The sequence below is a fragment of the Cydia splendana genome, chromosome 26 (assembly GCF_910591565.1).
Source record: "Cydia splendana chromosome 26, ilCydSple1.2, whole genome shotgun sequence".
Lineage (NCBI taxonomy): Eukaryota > Metazoa > Arthropoda > Insecta > Lepidoptera > Tortricidae > Cydia > Cydia splendana.
This window is the reverse complement of record NC_085985.1, coordinates 9531876-9554867: the sequence shown is the minus strand read 5'-3', so window position 1 is coordinate 9554867 and position 22992 is coordinate 9531876. Positions and strand designations below refer to the sequence as shown.

The following is a 22992-nucleotide window of genomic DNA, read 5'->3' as shown; positions in this document are numbered from 1 at the left end:
GAGACCCCGGTGAGCCGAGGTGTTGTGCCCGGTATTTTGCCACCCCTGGGCATTCGAGAATGACGTGGGCGGCTGTCTCCTCTGCCTCCATGCACGCTCTGCAGAGGGGACACTAGAGTAATGTCGTAATGTTCATATTTTTATCGAGGAATTGCTCCTCGTTATCACGGGTCACGGTGGGGTTAACTAGTATCAATCAATGGCTATATTAACTTCATTGTTACAATGAATTATGTCTTGTTGGGCTTCGCAATGTTGACGGCTGTATTGTAGATGGGGGTCCCTTTGTTTCCCATAAAGTTTCAAGTCATAATGTATTGTTTGTCATATTATCGTTAGTCATAAAACCGAAACCGTTAACTTTTCAGGATTTTCGTAAGGTTATTCTATAGATAGGTTAGGTTAGGTTTGTTTTATGGCAATCCTGAAAAGTTACGCGTTTCTGAGAAAAACCAATTATGACTAACGAAAATTCGGACAAAATACATTATGACTTAAAACTATTTGGGAAACAATAGAGACCCTATACATCTCTAAACATTTGATTAACTATACAGGTTGGCTAAAAATAACTGCATTCCCGTTGCCAGGGAGGTTTTGGGATTATACTGAGCTCCATTTACAATACACCAACCCCGAAATCGCGAATTAAAATTTGGCTGTTTCATACATTTTGGCTGGTCCATTTTCTATGGGAGGGTAAATTTATTTTCGCGATTTCGGGGTTGGTCCCATAGTAAAAGTTGCTCAGTATAATTCCAAAACCTCCCTGGCAACGGGAATACAGTTATTTTTTAGCCAACGTGTATAATCTTTTAAATTTTAGTTCTCAGAGACATTTACATCTCTTAAGTAAATAAATAATTTTAGATTTTTGTTTATACAAAAATTCTCAAAAATATTTATATCTATCTTTACACAAATTACAATCTTGTTAAAAACAGGACATGGCCTAGGATTTCATATAATCATTATTTGAAAATAGAAATGATGACACCAGAACTCGTGACTACTATAATGGCCGTCCTTGTCATCCATCCGTATATGTGAACTGTTCGTAGTGACCATTGTATATTTGTATGGAAGCTATCAGAGCATGCAGATTGACAGATTCAACAATGACTGACCTTACTATAGCGAAATAAATCAAGTTTACAATCCAATTGCTAAATTGATTTTTCTGACTAAATTTGTACAGATGACATACCTATAATTTATCTTAAAATACCTTTAAACGAGCAATTCTTGTTTACAGGGCGTCCCAAGACTATGCGACATCAAGGGAAAGTACCTTAAATATCGTAGATAGGATATTTTGCTGAAAGAATACATTATTTGTGACGTTAAATAATTACATGGTTGAACGGGAATCGAACCCGCTACACGAGAAAAAAAAATACCCTGTAGCTTTATCATACCGATCGAAAGTCTTCATCATAAGGATAATTTTTTGTTAAATAACATAGTGTAAGAAATAAAAGGAAGACCATGAATTTTAACATTTTTAATTCGAAATTAATCAATTTAATTTATCAAATGCTCAACATGAGTCCCATTCTGTTGAATACAAAGTCGCACTCTTTTGATTATTTCGCTAAATTTCACATCAAATGTTAAATTTCACATCAAATGTTAAATGTCACATCAAATGCTGATCGTTCAGTGACTAATAGTACTATTATTTATTCTGTGTTATAATAGGTACTTTATAAAACCTGTGGTGTGAATTCCCGACCACCCAAACACACCGGCATAATAAACAATCCAATGTCCGTAGACTCTAAATATACATTTAATGGCGCTCGCTGCCGTTTCGAGACCTATTGTCAACTGTTAAATATAAGTATAGGCGATGTATTAATAGCTTATTGACTGCGATGGGTTAAACTTCTCTCGTATTTTATGGTTTCTCTACACGATGGGCCATCATATTGGCCCACTAACCTGGGCCAGCATATATGAGGGTAGTGATGTCGGATAGCATATGGCGCGGCGGGATGGCGATGGGATGGCCGCGGTGCCGGTTTTCCGTCCGCATATCAAAGGTAGTGAGCGATGGGACGTACGCATCTACACGTAGGCCATTCCATAGTGCGTGCTCTCAACCATCGCATGGCCATCTAGCTGGTCCAGCGCCGGGCCATCGTGTAGAGGAGCCATTATGGCAAAGTGTGTGGTGAGGGAAATAGTCAATAGTGGACCTTATTACAAAATGCATAAGGTCCACCGATGTACAGTTAACAGTGTGGGCCATAAATGTATGTACCAATATAGTCAATTCAAACTTGATTAAAGGGAATTCGCTTTGCTTATTTAGCCCCCGAATCAGTGGCAGATTTTCCTTAAGGCCCAGTAGGGGGTCGTCCAGAAATCATGTGATCATATTTGGCCTATTTTTGACCCCCTCCCCCTTGGTGATTTTCTCATCTATGAGGAAATTGTTATGTTCCAAAATATGTATTATTTGACAAAAAAAATAGTATGCAAGAAGTGAATAGAATCAGGCGTTACTTTGCGGAAATATTTGCGGGAATATTTTCGTTTTAATTAGTATGCAAGAAAGAAAAAAACCGTGTCCTTAGAACAGAAAAGTACAACTTTGATCCCTCCTAGCAGGCAAGAAAAATGCTACTTTGATCCCTCCTAGCGGGGAAGAAAAAGCCCTTTTTCGAATAGGTGATGTGAAATGGACTCTGGACGACCCCTAGGCCAAGGCCTAGGGCGGCAAATTATTTAGGGGCGGCAGATTATGACAAAAAAATCGCTGATGATAACAAGAAATAACTCAAAATGTAGTCAATATGATGGGTGCTGAGAAGCGGCAAATACTGCAAATCCGCCACTGCCCGGAATCACCACACTAGTAGTTCCAAGCTTACTTCTTAGTACTTCAAGCTAGTAATGTAACTTATTAGCGTAAGCTTTTATGAAACATGGCCTTCCTCATTTCACTGAACCGAACAGTGACCTAACCCTAATCCGCCACATGTACCTAATACCTACCCACTGGCCTACGCCCATTGACTGCGACCTTGCCAGCTATTTCAGTTAATACATTTCCAACCGCACACAACACTGCTCCTTATTCACACACGCATAGAGACCACTTCAGCATGAAGCTGTAACATGTTATAATGAAGTATTCTTCAATCTAAATTAGACTGTAGGTTATTATGATTAGGTTTATTTTTGTTTGACACGATATAGTATAGGTTGTAGCATGTCGCGTATTCTGTACACTTAGCAACGGATTTAGGTTTTGTGAGTGATCTCACTCGTATTTACTTAGCGTGTGGATTGATGTGGTTACTTTACTGCTAGTAATGTTTATATTCAGTGTGGGACGGTAGATTATATGGGAATTATGTCATATTCTCATACAACATATACGGAGACCGATGTTTGCACCTGTCACCTATATTTATCTTTATTTAAATTGTATAGATATGTGCAATCTGTCTAGATTTGATATTATAAATATCCCATTAAGCCAGGGGATCCCAATCTTTTTCAGTCTGCGGCGCACTTGCAAATGTAAAATTTCGGCAGCGGCGCCCTAACCTAGCTAGGCTATTCGAAATAGATAAGTAACATGGTGAAGAGGATTGCTGCACGGGGCCCAAGGGCCCCCGGCGCACAGTTTGGGAACCCCTGTTTTAAAGCATACGCTAGCCAAACTTAAAACAAATTCTTTTTCCAGATCGTGCATGGTGCCAAGAAGACATCCTTTGGACTGCTAACAGAGAAAAGCTACAGGGTAAGTTATGTGGCAATGTCATTATAATGTCAAATTTCTATGACGTTTAAAATCACACTCCCTCACTTGTTATATTTATATTCAAATCTGTGCAAAATTTAGCTTAGTCATACTCTATACTCTGTATCTTTAGGTATTTAAATAAAAGTAAACAAAATCTACCCTCAAATGGCTCCTTAAGCCAGTTGAGGGTAGATGAAAACATTACACGATCAAATAATGTAGGTTAAAGTCAGGTCGTTCAGTGACTGATCCAGGCGGTTTTGTAATTGGTCGGTTAACCAATAAATGTTATAACTACCCGAAAATGTACAAATTGTTTACTTTTATTTAAATACCTAAAGATACAGAGTATAAACATTGTCGTATTCATGCATATTTTACAGCTCTGCTAAAAGCGGCAACAGATTAAACTAATTATACCATGTGTGAGAAGAGAACTCATTGTTTAGTTAATGACATACCGTTATGACATGCTATTATGTAAACGTTATTCTGTTATGAGTAAGAATAAAAAGGATTTGTTAATGTATACTATCAAGTTCACAAGATCACAGGCTATTTAACTTTGTTATAGCGGAAGCTACAGCCGTATTCGAACAATGAGATACGTCAAATACTAGATATTGAAAGGATATGGATTGGATATGTCAGTGTCAAACTAGTGTCAAAATTGACGTTACTTCAAACAAAAACGTCACTTTTGACACTTGTGTGACACTGACATATCCATCCCATATCGTTTCAATATCTAGTATTTGACGTATCTCATTGTTCGAATACGTAAGCTAGGCTTTTTACATTTTATTACTTATCCGTAACAAATTGTACCCGAGTCTGTCACAATTAGAGACTTTAAAACGTATGATTCAAATCTGAGAAAAAAGCCACCTCATTAGCTTATTTTATTAATAAGTACCTATATGAAAATACTGTTCGCCAAAATTGCTGTCATCAAATTACACGTCCGCTCGCTTCCGCATCTCTCACTCGAATACCGCAATTCGAAATCCAAATCGCAATCGAAGTTCGAACTTTGAATTTGGAATGGAACGTTAACCGCCATCTTGCGAGTTCCGCCGCGGCCCCAATTGGACGCGTCCTGCGGAACGCCGCATCCGGAACCCACCTGTGCAGTGCCTGGAACGATTAGTGTTCAAATGACATACCTAGTCCTATCCTATTACACCTTTAGAGTTTCTTCGGGATGTAGAATTGAACTCCTAGCACATAAACAGTAAGTTCAGTATGGAGAAGACCTATATACTCGTAGTATATAAAATGTATTGTTAGAAAAACCGCAATGGGGTTGTGCATAAATCACGCGACGTATATTCGGCTACTATTTCTCCGTAAATGAACCAACTAATTCCATAGTCTGAAAAGTGAAAACATATTACCTATCTTTAATTTAGATTTCTTTTATTTTAATGGTTCAGTCCAAGTCCATATTTCGAAATAGAAATTTCGTACACGTTTATTTCAAAATGTATGATAGTAGATTCTTTTGACTGCAATATCACAAATAAAGAAATCAAACCAAACAAATATTGAACAAGTTCGATTCCTAACACCTCAACAGGTCTAGCATCGAACCTACGCCCAGTGAGTCACAGGTCATTGAACTGCGGGGGCGACAGGGCCTAGGCCTAGGTTAAGGTACCAGGTCCCATTCAAATGTAAATGAAGCATGATAATAAGCGAAGCGGTTTATTTCTGAACGCGGAATATCTTCTCGAGAGCAAGGGAATATGGTCATTTACAAGCTTTTACTTGCATTGTATAATATGTACAGTCACCTGCAATAGTATATTACACAACGAAGGCCGCAAAAATATCTGACACGATCTTATTTGTAGAGCCACAAGAGCGTGTCACATATTTTTGCGGCCTTCAAAGACTAACATATTATTGCAGGTGACTGTACCTATGTAACTATGTTTGTACGGATCAAATCTTGCAAGTTAAATTTGACCCACTTCCCGGTTTCTTGATTATTATTGATAAAAACTACCCTATGTCATTCCCCGGGACTGCAACTATCTAAATCGGTTCAGCGGTATAAGCGTGAAGAGGTGACAGACAGACAGAGAGAGTTATTGTCGCATTTATATTTATAATTTATAATATTTATGAATTTTAATTTTTTATTATATTTTTTAAGTTTTATTTAGTTTTATATAATATTAACTTAAATTTTAAGTTTAGTAATAATGAGGCTAACCGCGAATACCGTGATGGACTTCCGTCTGAAATAAACGATTTTTAAAAAATCAGGGATTGAATACCGGTATATATTTCATACAAATTAACCGGTATTCAATTTCGGTATCACGGTTGTTTATGCATATTTTTGCACTTAATTTAGCTAATCTGATAAATCATTATCCTTATCTAAATACTATTCTATAATATCAAAGAAATATGGTGAATGCTACGAGATATTTTGGTTTTTAGTTATACCGGTAACGGTCCCTGTTTTAAATATTAGTAGAGATTTAGCCAGGATGATATAATATAGTATGTAGATATATTGTAGATCATGCCTAACAACCAGGGCCGTCTTAAACTATGCTGGGGCCCTTGGGCACATAAGAGTTTGGGGCCCTATTGGAAAGTAAAGAAAGCGAATTAAACTAACATTTTTCTACTATGATCTTCTATTTGTTATGGGTAATCAAATATACCTACTGTTACTGTCTGTCCTTTGGGGCCCCTTGAGGATGGGGTCCCTGGACACGGACCCCGTGTTTCCTTATGGTAAAGACGTTACTGCTAACAGCGCATGGGATCAACCTTATGTCGGTAAAAAGCTTTGTTTTATAAGTTTAATATTTCAGGCCATTTGGTTTTTGCTTATCAGCGAAAATAAATGCCATTAGAGTCTTGCATGCAATCATGCCAATAAATAGCTTTTTACCCCGAGCCATTAAACTAATGCTAGGCTAAAGCAATATGAAGAAAATTGTAAACCTGCAAGGTCATAAAAGTCATGTTATACCAGCCCCAATACTAAAAAATAATCGCCATAGAGTCTAGACTTAGTGGCGCCACCCTATAATTACATAGGTTATGGCCTGTATGCACCCTGTGCGAGATGGTTGCACAATAGAGGAGGAAAGCAAGTAGGAATGCGGACCCTGGCAAAGGCCGGGATAACGCTAGGTAGAAGAAGATGGTTGCAAACAATAGACCACCGTAAAGGTGCATCCACATAGCACAAAACTTATGTGGAGTAACACCGTGCAATACGGTAAGATTAGGTAACAAAAAGTATCTATGTAGTTATTACAGCAGAGTGTTGCTCAACGTGGCTCCACAAAAGTTAAGAGGCCGGTAACGATTTTAGAGCAGAAATGTAAAATTGATAGCAGGGGCCGGAAACCGGTATTTGCTCCATACAAAAATACCGGTATTAATACGTTCTTTTTCGTTCTTTGGTATTATTACATTTTTGATTGGACAACCTAATAATAATACGAAGTTGTTGCCTAAATATATGATTCAGTCCTATATACGTAAAGAGCATAAAATAAATCGAAATATTGGATTGGGCTATATCGGGGTTTTAAAAAGCACCGGTTACAAGCCCTGATTAGTCGTTGTAGTAGATAGATTTAGTCGTTGAAAGGTTCCGTTTTATATGTAAAAGCGGCGCGCCCCGCTCACGCGCCGCCCGCAAAACGCGCCTGTGTGGCGGAGCCTGAAATTGTACACCTTTAGTTACGCAATATCTAAATAACAAGTATTGGTTTCTATTAGCACGTCTTCTCATCTCAAGTGTAAAGAGTGTAAAACACGTCTATTAAAATCTATAAATATTTTATAGATGAATTTATATCTTTAGTGTTATTTTACATTAACCGACATTAAAAAAACCTGACAAGTGCGAGTCGGACTCTCCCACCGAGGGTTCCGTAATTTTTAGTACTTGTTGTTTTAGCGGCAACAGAAATACATCATCTGTCAAAATTCTACGAGATACAGCCTGGTAACAGACAGTGGAGTGGAGTCTGGTAACAGAAATACATCATCTGTGAAAATCTCAACTGTCTAGCTATCACGGTTCGTGAGATACAGCCTGGTGACAGACGGACGGACAGCGGAGTCTTAGTAATAAGGTCCCGATTTTAGCCTTTGGGTACGGAACCCTAAAAATTGAATCTTCTCGCTTAGACAGACAATTATTTATCAAGAGTTTATCTAACCACGTAACGTCCATAACTCAAAATGAACACACACATAGGGTTACCAGATACAAATTTAGAATTTCCTGACAAAATTCCTGATTTCCGAATATTTTTCCTGACATTCATATTTTTGACAACAACGGGGGGGTGACTAGCCGTGAGCGATGGCCACCCGATAGAGCCGATAGCCACGTTTTATTAAAGTTATTATTTGTATTGATTTAAGCAAATAAAAAGGTATTTTATAAATAAAGTCTATCAATTAAAAAAAAATACTGCCATTTCGTGTTCCGTCCCCATTCCTGACAACAGGGCCAAAATGCCTGACATGTCAGGAAAATTCCTGTCATCTGGTAACCATACTCACACACCATAACATAACAGAGATATGAGTCATCGCTGACGCCATTCAAAAATTTAGCCTCATTATACCAATTATGTATATCAATGCTCGACTGTACACTCGCCGCTGGATATATCGGAGCGGCCGAGGTGCTCAAAAACATCTGAACACGCACTCTAACGCCTTGACAATAGGGGCGTGTTCAGATATTCGTGAGCGCCTTGGCCGCTCCTATATATCTGATGGTAACTATAGTAACAGCAACGCTAACTGACCAACAATGAACTCTATGTCTTTACGATAAGGGGTATGAATTGTCAGCACGCTGGTGCTTGAGGTTAACGACCTTAAGGCTTTCTTTTGAAATGGGGTCGCGCTTGCAGATTCGCGGAATGTCTGTTTGGGACAAGACAGTCGTTGTACTTAGGAGCAATGGAAGTGGGTCAATGTGTATGGGAATTTGAGACGCATCCTTAGAGTCTCACTTATTTTTATATCGAAATGCATTGCAACTGGGATCAGGCCTTACAAGTAAGTTTTAGGCTAAAGTCCCCACCTTTACCTATGACAGGGGTTAAATAAATTTAACGAAAGATATTTAAAAAACCGGCCAAGTGCGAGTCGGACTCGCACACGAAGGGTTCCGTACCATTATCTATAAAAACGGTCACCCATCCTGACCCCGCCCGACGTTGCTTAACTTCGGTCAAAAATCACGTTTGTTGTATGGGAGCCCCACTTAAATATTTATTTTATTCTGTTTTTAGTATTTGTTGTTATAGCGGCAACAGAAATACATCATCTGTGAAAATTTCAACTGTCTAGCTATCACGGTTCGTGAGATACAGCCTGGTGACAGACGGACGGACGGACAGCGGAGTCTTAGTAATAGGGTCCCGTTTTACCCTTTGGGTACGGAACCCTAAAAAGGGGGCCGCTACGTACTGCATTTTGTATTTAAGTACCTTTTGAATACATCAAACTAGTTTTTATGTTGCTGGATTCGTCGATGTATGAACTATGAAGTCTGAACAAAAACGGCCGTTTTAACTTTGGACGCATAGATTGACGAATCCAGCAACATAAAGACTAGTTTGATGTATTCAAAAGGTACTTAAATACAAAATACAGTGCATAGCGGCCCCCTTTTTCAAATACCTGTCGTTAAATTTAAATAATCACGATTATTTAGCAGTGGCGCTAGTATGCACGTTGATAGGCTCTTAAACTAAAAGAACGTTATTAGCTCAGGCAACTATGTAAATAATATAATCTTAATTTTAAGTTACGTGTAAAAGAAATCAAACCTATTGTCTTATCGCAGCTAACGGTCATATAAAGATAAAGCAATTAGTAAGTGGGGCCAGAAATCTCGGCGATGTAGGCAATTATCGCGCGGTCGATAGGTCGGCGCACTCGGAATGGTGTGACTAGAGTACATATGGCTATACGTAGGCACAGAACAAATAATAGTACTAGGTACAGACGACTCACACTCTAACAAAACGCGTCTGTTACGATCAGGACAGATATGGCCGCTAGGTGGCGACAGCGCCGCGCGCGGCTTATGGCTAGCCACCAAAATCGGTGTGGAACGGATGTACTTTTAGCTACCTGTAGCAAAGCGACGACATCGCGGAGTAAGCCACGCCTGTAGGGCAGTTCGCCAGTAACTGGCCACTTTTAGGTCTTAGTAACTGGCTGCCCTAAATTAAAAATGAATTCTATTCCCCTATAAACAGAATTTATTTTAGTATAAGGTTTCAATAACTGGCCACCTTATACTAAAATGAATTCTATTTATAGGTGATTTTTTTTTGTTTGGGGTGGCCAGTTACTAAAAGTGGCTATTTGTAAGTGGGGCCAGAAATCACGACGATGAAGGCAATTATCGCGCGGTCGGCGCACTCGGAATGGTGTGACTAGACTACATATGGCTATACGTAGGTAGGGCAATTCGCCAGTAACTGGCCACCCCAAACTAAAAATGAATTCTATTCACCTATAAATATAAATCTTTTGTATAAGGTGGCCAGTTATTGAAACCTTAACTAACTTAACCCTAAACTAACACAGAATACACCCTCTGATTATTTATTTTAAGGCTGTACTCTTAATCGCTTAGTTATTTCATCTCAATTAGTTTTTCCTTAAACTTCCTAATAAAAAAAACACTACTTGAGACACCCTTCTCATGTTTTGAGAATAATCTGATAAATAAATAACGCCCACGCCAAGCCAAAGCAAATTGGCATTTATTTGTAACAAATAAGGGTTTATATTGCGATGAAGAATAGAGGAAAAACTCCGCTTAATAGGGGAGAGGTTTTTATAGTGGCATGTTTCGGGGGGACATTTATTATTGATGGGGGAGGGTCGGGTAGAATGGAGTTCTGGGATATACCGTTATACAATGCCATTCGTGTAATGTATACGTGTTAAAGTTGCATTTTTTATCAATCGACTAGTGAGAAGGGTTTTTCACTTGAATGTATACTAATGTTGGGTAAGTGATGGTGTAGAAGTACTCATTTATTAGTTTTTTTGTTTGTTTTGTTGTTGTTGTTAGCCTTTACACCTGCAAATCGCAAAAAAAAATTATTTCACGGAAATAACATATCACCACCAAAAGAAACAATAACTACAATGTTCCCCATAGCTTGTATCTTTAGTATTAATATTATCTATGACTTAGGGGACCTTTGACATCTCCAAATTGAATGTACATATAATTTACCATAGAGACTTATACTATCTCTAAAATATTGTAGTAGATGTCACTGTAAATATTGTATTGACTTAGAAAAGTTGTCACATTTGAAACTATTTTTTTTTTTTCAAGTTTTGTTGAATAGTCTAAGTAGTTAAGTACGCGTTCTTAAAAACGACCCATTGTATTCTTAACCTATTTTAAACTAATTATAATTAAAATACATAGGTACTAGCCTTTCCGAATGAAACCAATTTATTTTCTGGCATGAATGGCATGTCTACACATCTTTTTGGCGCCCAAACGTGTGGCCGTCCTTAAGTATTGCACGCTGACCCAAACGTGGCTCGCATGTTTGCTTTTTCACTGTAATGTAACATATTTCAAACCAAAGCATAACAGATACTGTATTTTTTGAACTGAACTACTATCCTATGGCATGAAAGGAATGTTTACACTACTAGGAGTGCGGCAGAGGCAGTGCAAACACATCCTTGAAGCCTACCGATCGATATTTTTGGCGCCCAAACGCGGGCCGTCCTTGTTGCGCGCTGACCCAGATGTGGCTCCTTTGTCTGCTACTGCGACTAATATTGTTAAAAGAAGGAAAGAAAGAAAACACATTTATTTAACGCCACAACATATTACATATAGAAAAGAAGATATACAGACATAAAAAAACATTGGACGCTAAAATAGGACCCCCACTCAGTGCCGCGGCAATCCGTGGCGCTGGTTTTCAGTGGGGACCTGACACATACGCCAACGACACACAAAAAACAGACATAAAAAAGAGTGACACAAAAATTTATACGTACCGAGGAACAACAAAAGAAAAAAACATAATAAAATACACACTCAATTATAAAAAAAATACATAGAATTAAAAAAAAATTGAAAAATTACAAAGAAAAACTGTAACCTAAAAACTTAAAAACTACCTATAAAACAAATATTCATTATTTTAATAGTTGAGAAAAGTTTACATGCTTTGCTTTCTTAATACAAAAAGCCCTAAGCTTCTTATACTTTCGACTTCGACAAATAGTTTAATATCATTACTGAGTACTTACAAGCGTCCCAAGCGTTAAAATATCCCCTTACCACCAGGCTAGCTGTATGCTCGTTTACCACCAAAACTTCTGCAAAAAATGTGTTATAGTATTTTTCTAACACGAAGGCACAGAATATATAATAGTACTAGGTACAGAAGACTCACTCTCTAACAAAACGCGTCTGTTACGATCAGTACATATATGGCCGCTAGGTGGCGACAGCGCCACGTGGAGCTTATGGCTAGCCACCAAAATTGGTGTGGAACGGATGTACTTTTAGCTACCTGTAGCAAAGCGACGAAATCGCGGAGTGAGCCACGCCTGACGAAGGGTACAATGACTGGTGTTAACACTGTCAACTCGATACAATTGTGGGAGATTTGGCGCCTTGGTGGACGATTGTTAGCTACTCGCGTCCGCAATGGATACCTACCTACCACGACCCTGCACGTGTCCCCTGGGTGACAAACCTGGGGCGAAATAATAGGCTTCCGAGGCAGAGATCGGATACCGGTATTTTTTGTATGGGAACGAAAACGGTATTTTTTCGTTCTTTGTTAATTATTTCATTTCTAATTGGGTAATCTAATAATACCAAGTCGTTACCTAAAAACACAACAGAGTCCTACATTTCGAGTATAAAATAATTCGAAAAATATGGTTATTTTGCAGTTTTTGCAAAAACCCGGTTCTGATCCCTGTTCCGACGTTCCGACGAGGTATCTTTTTAAAACATTAAATAAAACAAAATAAAAATTATTTATTTTGTAGCATACAATGTTTAGGTAATTGGGCTAGTATCTCTTTTTAAGTATTGTAAATACTTGTATTAAGAGAATACCGCTCTTCCACTATAGGTGCTCATAGAGATATCGACGGAATATACTAAAGTGAGTTAATTTCGTTTTAGCTTCCACTTTTGTTAAGAACACAATAGCTGTTAGATTAGAAACCTTCCTCAAAACGCCTTCTCCGCGAGTAACACAATTATTGTCCAATCATCATTAATCAATACCAAGGGTGCGAAACTCCTGAATTCGGCCAAACTCGGCTCCGCTCGGCTCAGCATTGCTCCGAGCAATTATTAGGGTTGGCACCACTTGACTTCCTTTTGCATCCACGACCACAGATAAGATAATCACTTGAATTTCGACAACCCTAAATAGCCGAAAGGGATAGTGCCATATATTAGAAAGGGATAGCATGATTCGACCCTGAACCGCTGTCAAACTTCGGTTTTGTAGGAAGTTTCCTTTCTGTACGATAGTACTATTATTTATTCTGTGTCAATACCCCATCCTCTCCCCCCTCCCCCTCTCTACCGCGCATTTCTATAGGCCTGTGTGGCGTTCTCGGAGAAAAGGGTCCTTACTGCGGCAGACGCTTACGCCATTGACGATAACGACTATCTTGTTGCGATTATACTATTTTGCTCACCATTTTATCCTTTTAGGAGATGATTTTCATCATAATCTATCTATACCCAACTAGCAAATCTATGTGCTATAAAAGTTGAGAGCACGTTTTTATTTTCGCTTTTTGGTGCTATAAACGGTGTAAAAACAGTCGAGTAAAAGTCCTGTAAGCGTTTACTCAACGCGAAAAGGCGCACTTATACAGACTAAAAGTGTTATAAAAATCGAGTAAGCGCTGTATAAGAAGCAAATCGATGCTGTAAGAGTTGAGTAAAAGTGGATAAAAGCACATCTAGTGTTTTAATAGCAACGATAGTGCTTTTACTCGACTATTTGTTCTATAAACATTAGCAATTTACTATTACTCAGTAAAAGTGTTCTATAAAAGCAGCCGCACTGCTTTTTCTCAGCAAAAATGTTTCGTAAAGGTAGCCGGATTGCTTTTACTCGGCATTTTAAATGTGTACGAGTGCAGTAAATGCTTTTATTCAACTAATATGTGCTAAAACGATCTCAGGTAAGCGATTATATTTCAATTATTTGATTAAGTTTGAGGCCTAATCGTCTTCACGTGTCTAATAAAACAAAAAGGTACTTAAGTATTTTTTACTGCTGTCATCCATGACATTTATTTTTACCGTGATTGTGTACATAAGTTTTTACTGTCTGTAAGTACACGTAATACAGTAAAACCCAGCGCGAAAAATACTTTATTGATAAAACCAAAGGCACTGGTTCATATATATTCATGGGCCGCCTATTTTCTTAAATTTAAATAAAAAAATATTAATAAAAATAAGTAAAAATTTGCTTACACGATCTAGTTTCTGTTATATCTCATTAATTCGACTATAAGTCGAGTAACTGCGTTTACTGCTACACTTATAGCACATGATGTCTCCATGTTTATGGATTTATAGTCCGATGGCCGACTGCATGAAACCCTACCTGATAAAAAAATTGAAAAATCCTACTCTGTAGGGGTAGCTGACTTTTAGCAGCTTCAACTGCTCTTGGTCGGCCGTGGCTTAACTTGGCATATTTTGCGCAAATGGCAAAAAAGTGGTACAAATATTCATCAAAAAAACAAAAGTGGTCAGCTACATCCTGTGTTGGCAGGTTCCTGTGTCCGACCGAATTTGTGGTACCAAGTGAGCTACAATTTACCTCATCGAAAAATAGAATGTCACTTGTATGGTAGGATAGCTGCCATTGACTTTTTTTTAATGCGGACGGACTGAAAACGCTGTCAGGCTAAGGTGAGGCCGACCAAGACATATGTCAACAAATTTAATGTAGGTATTACAATCAGTTGTTTTGATTCTATTTTTCGATGAGGTAAATTGTAGCTGTCACGTGGTACCACAAATTCGGTCGGACACAAGAACCTGCCAACACAGGATGTAGCTGACCGGTTTTGTTTTGCTGTCCTCAAAGGCAGCTATCCTACCATGCAAGTTTCATTCTATTATACGATGGGGTTGTTTTTTATGAATTTTTGTGCCACTATTTTGCCATTAGCGTAAAATTTTCCAAATTAAGCCGCGGCCGACCAAGAACAGTTGATGCTACTAAAAGTCAGCTACCCCTACAGAGTAGGATTATTCTATTTTTTTGTCAGGTAGGGTTTCATGCAGTTGGCCACCGGACTATATTGAAACGTCAACATGGCTGACTTGTGCTGTTAATGTAGTTCAAAACTCTTTAAAAGTACTCTAAGCTGAATACATTTTGAATAAAACCTGTAAATACACTTCAGCTCCTATAACAGCGGTTTGAACCCCATTACCCGAATTATGATATAAGCGCGCTGTTACAGCAGCATTGTTGCCAAATGGTTATTTGATTGCTTTTAATAGGCTTTTATAGCAACAGAGAAGAGAGTTAAGTAACAGTTGTATTAAAGCGCCTTATTCAGACAATTAGCTAATCTATAGCTGTTATATGATTTTAATAGAACAATTATGCTGAATAAAAGTGATTTAATAGCGCTAACTCAGCATTTATTAAAAGGTGGAATAAAAGTGCTAAAAGATAGTGCTATAAACGTTTATACGACATGATTATAGCACTAATTAGCGAAAATTGCTAAATAGTCGAGTTAACCGCTATTATACGATATATTGGTGCTTCAACAACCGTAACTCGGCTGTTATACGATTACAGGCTGAGTAAATCAATTCTTATACGACTATTTTGCTAGTTGGGTACAGTAGGTATATACTGCCATGCCAATTAGATACCTACCTTTTTACTACCGTCGGAACTCACGTCGAAAAGACTTGTATGTCAATTTGGCCAAAGGACCCCGGACCTAAAGTTTGGAAAATGTGGTTTCAGTTAAATATCTTGAGATTTTGATATGTTATAGATTTCAGAGTCCTTAACAAAAGTCTCTAGGGGTGCTACCACTGTTTCCGAGTCCCTTTTAGAGTTTCGACTGATTTTGTACTAGATAACAAAATACATATTAGTAAATTAACAAGATTAAATTCCCAACTATTTATTTAAACAATTGACATTATGACTTTAGATCTGGGGTCCTTTGGTAAGCTGTTTTAAATACGAAAAGGCTAGGAAATTAAATTTTTCGACTGTACGTGTACACATACGTAGGAATATAGAAAGTAGGTAATATATGATTAGGTTTTTATGAGTCAGGAAACGACCAGGTGGGCTCGGATAGAGGGTTAGTAAATATTTATAACTATGCGAGTGCTTATTACACGTATGGCGAAGTCATAACATGTACCTATAAGAATATATTTGTATTTACTCTACGTTATGGCACAAGGAGAAATAGTACATTATTGTCGAGGCTCGGAAGTAGCTACTTGCAGGCTGAGGATTCGTTTTAAACGGACGACCTTGGGAGTCCGTTTAATTGAATCCGAAGCCAGCAAGTAGCCTTCCAGCCGAGTCATATATAGTGCTTTTCTCAAAAATGGTGCAAGAAATATACATATCATACAAATATTTTACAAAAGCAACGTTCTTACGTATATATTTTCACAGAAAAAAGTAGAAACAATTGAAATAATTAGCTTTGCCGCCTTTTTATTTTTTTAATAAAAAATACAAGTGTATTTTTCTGCCGAAAATACGCCAACCTATTTGAGACAGCTAAATAGTCGCGGTACTAATCATCTGTTTGGCTGTTTAATGGGCCTGTGCCTTCATTTGATATGGCCATTTCAACTTTTAAAAAGTTTGGAACTCGACAAATAATGGAATTTGTATGCAACATTGCAGTCCCAAAATCGAGACTGCAATGTTTTGAACTTTTTAATTTTTGACTGACCATAAACTACGCGCTTCGCGACCTATTTTTTAAACGGCAAAGTCGACTTTGCCGTCCATTTTTGAGAAAAATACATACATACATATAATCACGTCTATTTACCGGAGGGGTAGGCAGAGACCATGGATTTCCACTTTCTACGATCCTGACATGCCTCTTTCGCTACCTTCACTTTCATAAAAATATTAACAATTAACTATTTGACTTTGCTTTTAGTTCATTTTAGTTTTATGTTTTTATATTTAGTTTGATATGGGTGTACTATTTACTGTACGTGATGCCTGAAAATAAAACTTTATTTATTTTATTTTTTATAACATTCCTCATACATCACGCTCGCCGGTTTAGGGTGCTCTAAACCTGGCCTTTCTTCAGGATCTCCCCGATCTGATCAGAGAAAGTCCGCCGAGGTCTACCCCTTCCAACTCCAACTTCCACTTCTCCCTTATACATAAAAAAATGAATTAAGGAGAGAAATGTATAAACAAAATTCTGTTACGAACCAAATCTAAGGCCCTTGACTGTAGAATGCATTTAATTATGTGAAATTATGCTTAGATCGTATTCTAAGGCGCCTGGAAGTCGGGGGAGCTAACATAACAGTGTTACAAGGGTCGATCAACTATTTCTTGTTGTTATTCTGTCCCATCAGCCAGGAGACAATAGTAGCATAGTTTCTTAGAAGAGCTGCTGTACCATGTTATACAAACGTGCTTAGTAGATGTCCCATTATCGAAAGGCCTTATACGAGTAACTACCAAAAAATTCAAGTTTGGTACATTTAAATACGAAATAACTAGTATTTTAAGAGTAAGACCAAACTCTAAAAATTACGGTAAAGGGTCTGCTAGTCCGACTTTGGGTCTCCCCAGCCCAGATATATCGACGCGCATTCGGCAAAATCCGATAGGAAAAAGCTTTCTGCCTGCGCAATAAGGGGCCCACTAACAGTCCGCCGGACGGTATCGGCCTGTCAGTTGTTCGGAACTGTCAAAATTTTGTTCTAACTGACAGGCCGATACCGTCCGGCGGACTGTAAATCAGTGGGCCCCTATTAAGAGCGAAAAGCCGTCGGCAGGCGCCGGCCGATGCGAACCGAGCCGAATGACGACTTTTTCGTTCTTATTGCGCAGAGATAAAGCTTTTGCCGAATGCGCGTCGATATATCTGGGCTGGGGAGACCCAAAGTCGACTAGCAGCAAAAATGGAAGCAAAAATGTTGCCAGTGGCATATTTGGCTTCAAGAGTTGCTTTTAGCTCTTAAATCTCACATTTGCTCCTTAAAACGAATAAACTCTTCCTGTAAAACTGTTGGTGTTAAATGCTTTTGGCATGAACTCGATGTAACACCTCTCTCTGTGAGTCATAAAGTCTATGCGAATGCGAAATTGTTGAGTATTTATTTTGAGTTCCCGTTGATTCATTCGTTCGCACTAAATCTATGTTTGATGTAGTGTTTAGTGAAGTATCAATGTTTAGTACGTTTTCATTGTTCTTTGTAATAGACTCGAGCAAGCTGGCTCTTAGGTACAGTCGCCACCAGATATATCGGAGCGGCCAAGGTGTTCACAATATCTGAACACGCACTAACGCCTTGACAATAGAGGCGACTGTCCCGAACAGCCAGGTTGCTCGAATCTATCACAAGGAACAAAGAAAACGTACTAAACATTGATACTTCACTAAGCACTACAAAAGCCACTACTAGGTTTTGACCCCAAGACCATCAGCTTCGCAGGCACGATATATCAACAAGGCCGTTATACCGCCATATAAAAAAAAACCGGCCAAGTGCGAGTCGGACTCGCACACGAAGGGTTCCGTACCATTATCTATAAATCACGGTCACCCATCCAAGTTCTGACCCCGCCCGACGTTGCTTAACTACGGTCAAAAATCACGTTTGTTGTATGGGAGCCCCACTTAAATCTTTATTTCATTCTGTTTTTAGTATTTGTTGTTATAGCGGCAACAGAAATACATCATCTGTGAAAATTTCAACTGTCTACGGTTCGTGAGATACAGCTTGGTCACAGACGGACGGACGGACAGCGGAGTCTTAGTAATAGGGTCCCGTTTTACCCTTTTGGGTAACGGAACCCTAATAATATTGCAGTCTGCCAAAAGCGCTGGTGGCCTAGCGGTAAGAGCGTGCGACTTTCAATCCGGAGGTCGCGGGTTCAAACCCGTACAAACAGCAACACTTCTATCTGTACACCGGTGGACCTTATTACAAAAAGCATAAGGTCCACCGATGTACAGTTAACAGTGTGGACGATGGTACCAATGAGGTTTTCGGAACTTATGTACGAAATATCATTTGATATATACCAGTTGTTTTTCAGTGAAGGAAAACATCGTGAGGAAACCGGACTAATCCAAACAAGGCCTAGTTTCCCCTCTGGGTTGGAAGGTCAGATGGCAGTCGCTTTCGTAAAAAATAGTGTCTACGTCAATTTTTGGGATTAGTTGTCAAATGGACCTCAGGCTCCCATGAACCGTGGCAAAATGCCGGTATAACGCGACGACGAAGTAGAAGAAGCACTGTCTGCCAAAAGAACCATTTATATTCGCATTAATATCATAAAACTGGTATTAGACAGTTTTTCCCATAATTATTTGTGTTACTAGGTATTCGTGTAATTAACTTGGCGTGTCTTTCACCTGCTAAAATGGCTTTAAATGGTGTAAATCGTTCACGAAGAATTCCTTTGTTCTCGTGAAAGGTTGGTTCAAGTTACAAGAGAACCTACAACGGTATCTGCAATGCATCTCCTTCTTTTTCTTCGCGTTATCCCGGCATTTAGCCACGGCTCATGGGAGCCTGGGGTCCGCTTGACAACTAATCCCAAGAATTGGCGTAGGCACTAGTTTTTACGAAAGCGACTGCCATCTGACCTTCCAGCCCACAGGGTAAACTAGGCCTTATTGGGATTAATGCGGTTTCCTCACGATGTTTTCCTTCACCGAAAAGCGACTGGTAAATATCAAATGGTATTTCGTACATAAGTTCCGAAAAACTCATTGGTACGAGCCGGGGTTTGAACCCGCGACCTCCAGATTGAAAGTCGCACGCTTTTACCGCTAGGCCACCAGCGCTTTTTTCTCAGTGGTATCTGCAATGCATATTAGTTCCAAAATTTAAAACACCTTGGTAAATATAACCTTTTCACATGTACTAAAAAATCTTCGATTGACACTCAACGCTGGTATTTAAAACCATAAAATACTGAAATGGGGCATTATCTATGAAAAGGGACCTTATTGTCGATGGCGCCTACGCCGCACAGCGTCGCGCGGCATTGTATTTATATCGGAGAATCGTTAATAATGGCGTAAGCGCCATCGATAATAAGGTCCCTTTTCATAGATAACGTCACAAATATATAGAGACGTCCTACCTCTTCATCGGTCTTAAAATTAGGTGTGGGCTCACTAATCTTTCACTGTACGAGTAATAGTTATCTACACTGTTAAAAATTATGTAATTTTAAATTAAATTATGTAATTTTACATGCAAAAAAATTACATAATCCTGTAAAATTCCCGAAAAATCTGGGAAATTTACGGAAAAATATGACATTTTACGTAATTCTCGTAAATTTTTATGAGAATTACGTAAAATGTCATATTTTTCCGTAAATTTCCCAGATTTTTCGGGAATTTTACAGGATTATGTAATTTTTTTGCATGTAAAATTACATAATTTTTAACAGTGTAGGAATATACGTTCGCATCAAATGAGGTAATTATTCTTATTGCTATTTTATTTCTAACATAGGTTACTAAAATATAGAGACGTATGAACCTGAAAGCGGTGGTGGCCGAGTGGATATGACGTCCGACTTTCAATCCGGAAGTCGCGGGTTCAAATCCTGGCTCCTACAGTCAGCAGCAGAAGTTGTTAAGCGGGTGAGCTGTTCAAAATGATCTTGACGCGACTTTATTGTTAAGAGAATAAGATCGTGTCAAGGTAATTTTGAACACCTCGCCCGCGTAGCTACTTCTGCTGCTGACTGTACCAATGAGTTTTTCGGAACTTATGTACGAAATATCATTTGATATTTACCACTAGCTTTTCGGTGAAGGAAAACATCGTGAGGAAACCTTCATACATCTGCGAAGAAATTCAAAGGTGAAGTCCCCAATGCGCATTGGGCTAGCGTGGGGACGATAGCTCAAGCCCGCTCGCGCACGAGATGAGGCCTGTGCCCAGCAGTGGGACGTGTACAGGCTGAAATTATTATTATTATGAAGCTGCCACTGAGTGATCGTTGTTTTCATCAATGACTTCATCAAATGTTGCTCAATTTCATCAAATCCGACAACCGTAAGGATTGCCAATACCTCCAACTAGCATGTCATCGATAGATCCAATGTCAATGGCCCTATCTATATATACTGCACAGACATGGGTACTATTTGAGTTACGCGCGGGCACGGCGCCAAAAAGTTTACATGCCGTCTGCGAGACAATTCGCCGGGTTATCTCTGAAACTCCATTAGATGATTGTACTCGTATGATGCTAATGGAATTATATTATTCACTGTTTTTGGCAATTTTACTTCGTTACTGGAAAAACTGGTTCTTTATGCAGACCAGTACGGTTACCATCAGTTTGTCACTGACATAAACGCCGTCGAGAACGTAATTTACTTTCTATACATCCCGTTTGCACTAATATGCGAGTGCGAGCGAGATGTATAGAAAGTAAATTACGTTCTCGACGGCGTTTATGTCAGTGACAAACTGATGGTAACCGTACAGAATTAGGAAGAATAAAGTGATGGCACTGATGGCAGTTTGAAATCATATTTTTTTATTCAGGCGTATTCCCGTATTTCCCGTGCATTCCGGTTGCCAGGGAGGTTTTGGGATTATACTGAGCAACTTTCACTATAGGACCAACTCAGAAACGCGAAAAAAATTTTGGTTGTTTCATACATTTTGGCTGGTCCATTTTCTGTGGGAGGGTAAACGTTTTTTTCGCGATTTCGGGGTTGGTCCCATAGTAAAAATTGCTTAGTATAATCCCAAAACCTCCCTGGCAACGGGAATGCAGTTATTTTTAGCCACCCTGTGTATAAATACAACACTCAGTGACCCAAAATGAAACATGGCCTCCGACAAAGACAGCCCTCCTTTTCTAGGTCTGCGCTATACTTGTCGCTAATTATCTCCTGGCCTTCGCCAAAAACTGCCTTGAAGTATTAAAATCTATAATAGGGAATATTAGGCAAAGCTCTGCATAGGTGGCACCACTAGCACATACAGTAAACAAACCTCATTGACATCATCAATGACATCATTCGTCACTAGGTCAATCACATGGCCTAACGTGAAACACGACAATCGAAAGTTCGGTTCCTGCCTCTCTATCACTCTTGCTTATTCGATCGATGGAGAGGCAGATCACGAAATTTAAATTTTCGCGTTACGCGGTTAGGGTTTCTGGTTTCTCGGCCTTTTTTATTTCTCGAGGCACGGGAATTCTCGACCAAGATTTCTCGAGTTTCTCGAGTATCTCGAGAAATTTTGAAAGCTTCAACAAACACCATGTTATTTTATTTTTTTGCTTTTTTACAAATCAGACTCATAGGAGTCGTAGGTGAGATTAATAATCAAACAAATGGTAAAATTTTAGTTACCATAAATTGCACTTAATAATCAATAATTCAACAACGAACAATAAAGACAATATAGCAAGCGTAAGATGTGATATGGTGTAGTGTATTTCTTTAGGTATTTTACAAAATGTAATCAAACCACAATTATTATAGTATTTTTTTAAGCAAGATTATTCAAATCAGCATTCAAGTCAATTTAACTCGATGTGAAAACCTTACAGAAGTTTTACTACCTACGTAATATTAATAATTACTCAACGTAACAATGAAGTAGCTAAAATTGTGCTATATACCTTAGGAATATATCGCGATAATTTGATTAATCAATAGTAATTTAGTTTTGTAATATTTGCTACTACATTAGGGCTATTAAAGACCCTAAAACGAGACGATTTCTTGAGACATTTGAGGTTAGTAGTTCAAAACATGAAAATCGGTTGGTGCCAGGATGATAGAGTTAAACCAAGAAAAGTCTGCAGCGATTTTGATAGCCCGCGCAGTGCAAGTGTTATTTATACCTCATAATTCCATAGAGGTTTGACGTCTGAGAGTCTTTTCTTGGTCTAACTCTAGAGGACGGATCAAGGCTGTTT

At 38.6% G+C, this 22992-nt stretch overlaps 1 long non-coding RNA gene across 1 annotated transcript in view; it reads left to right on the top strand.

Moving 5' to 3' along the window:
• Positions 1-22992, top strand: part of LOC134803461 (uncharacterized) — a 91018-nt gene that overhangs the window by 31814 nt on the left and 36212 nt on the right. The window contains exon 2 of the long non-coding RNA XR_010145973.1: positions 3701-3757. This is a non-coding gene — a long non-coding RNA (uncharacterized LOC134803461). The remainder of the gene's footprint in view (positions 1-3700; positions 3758-22992) is intronic.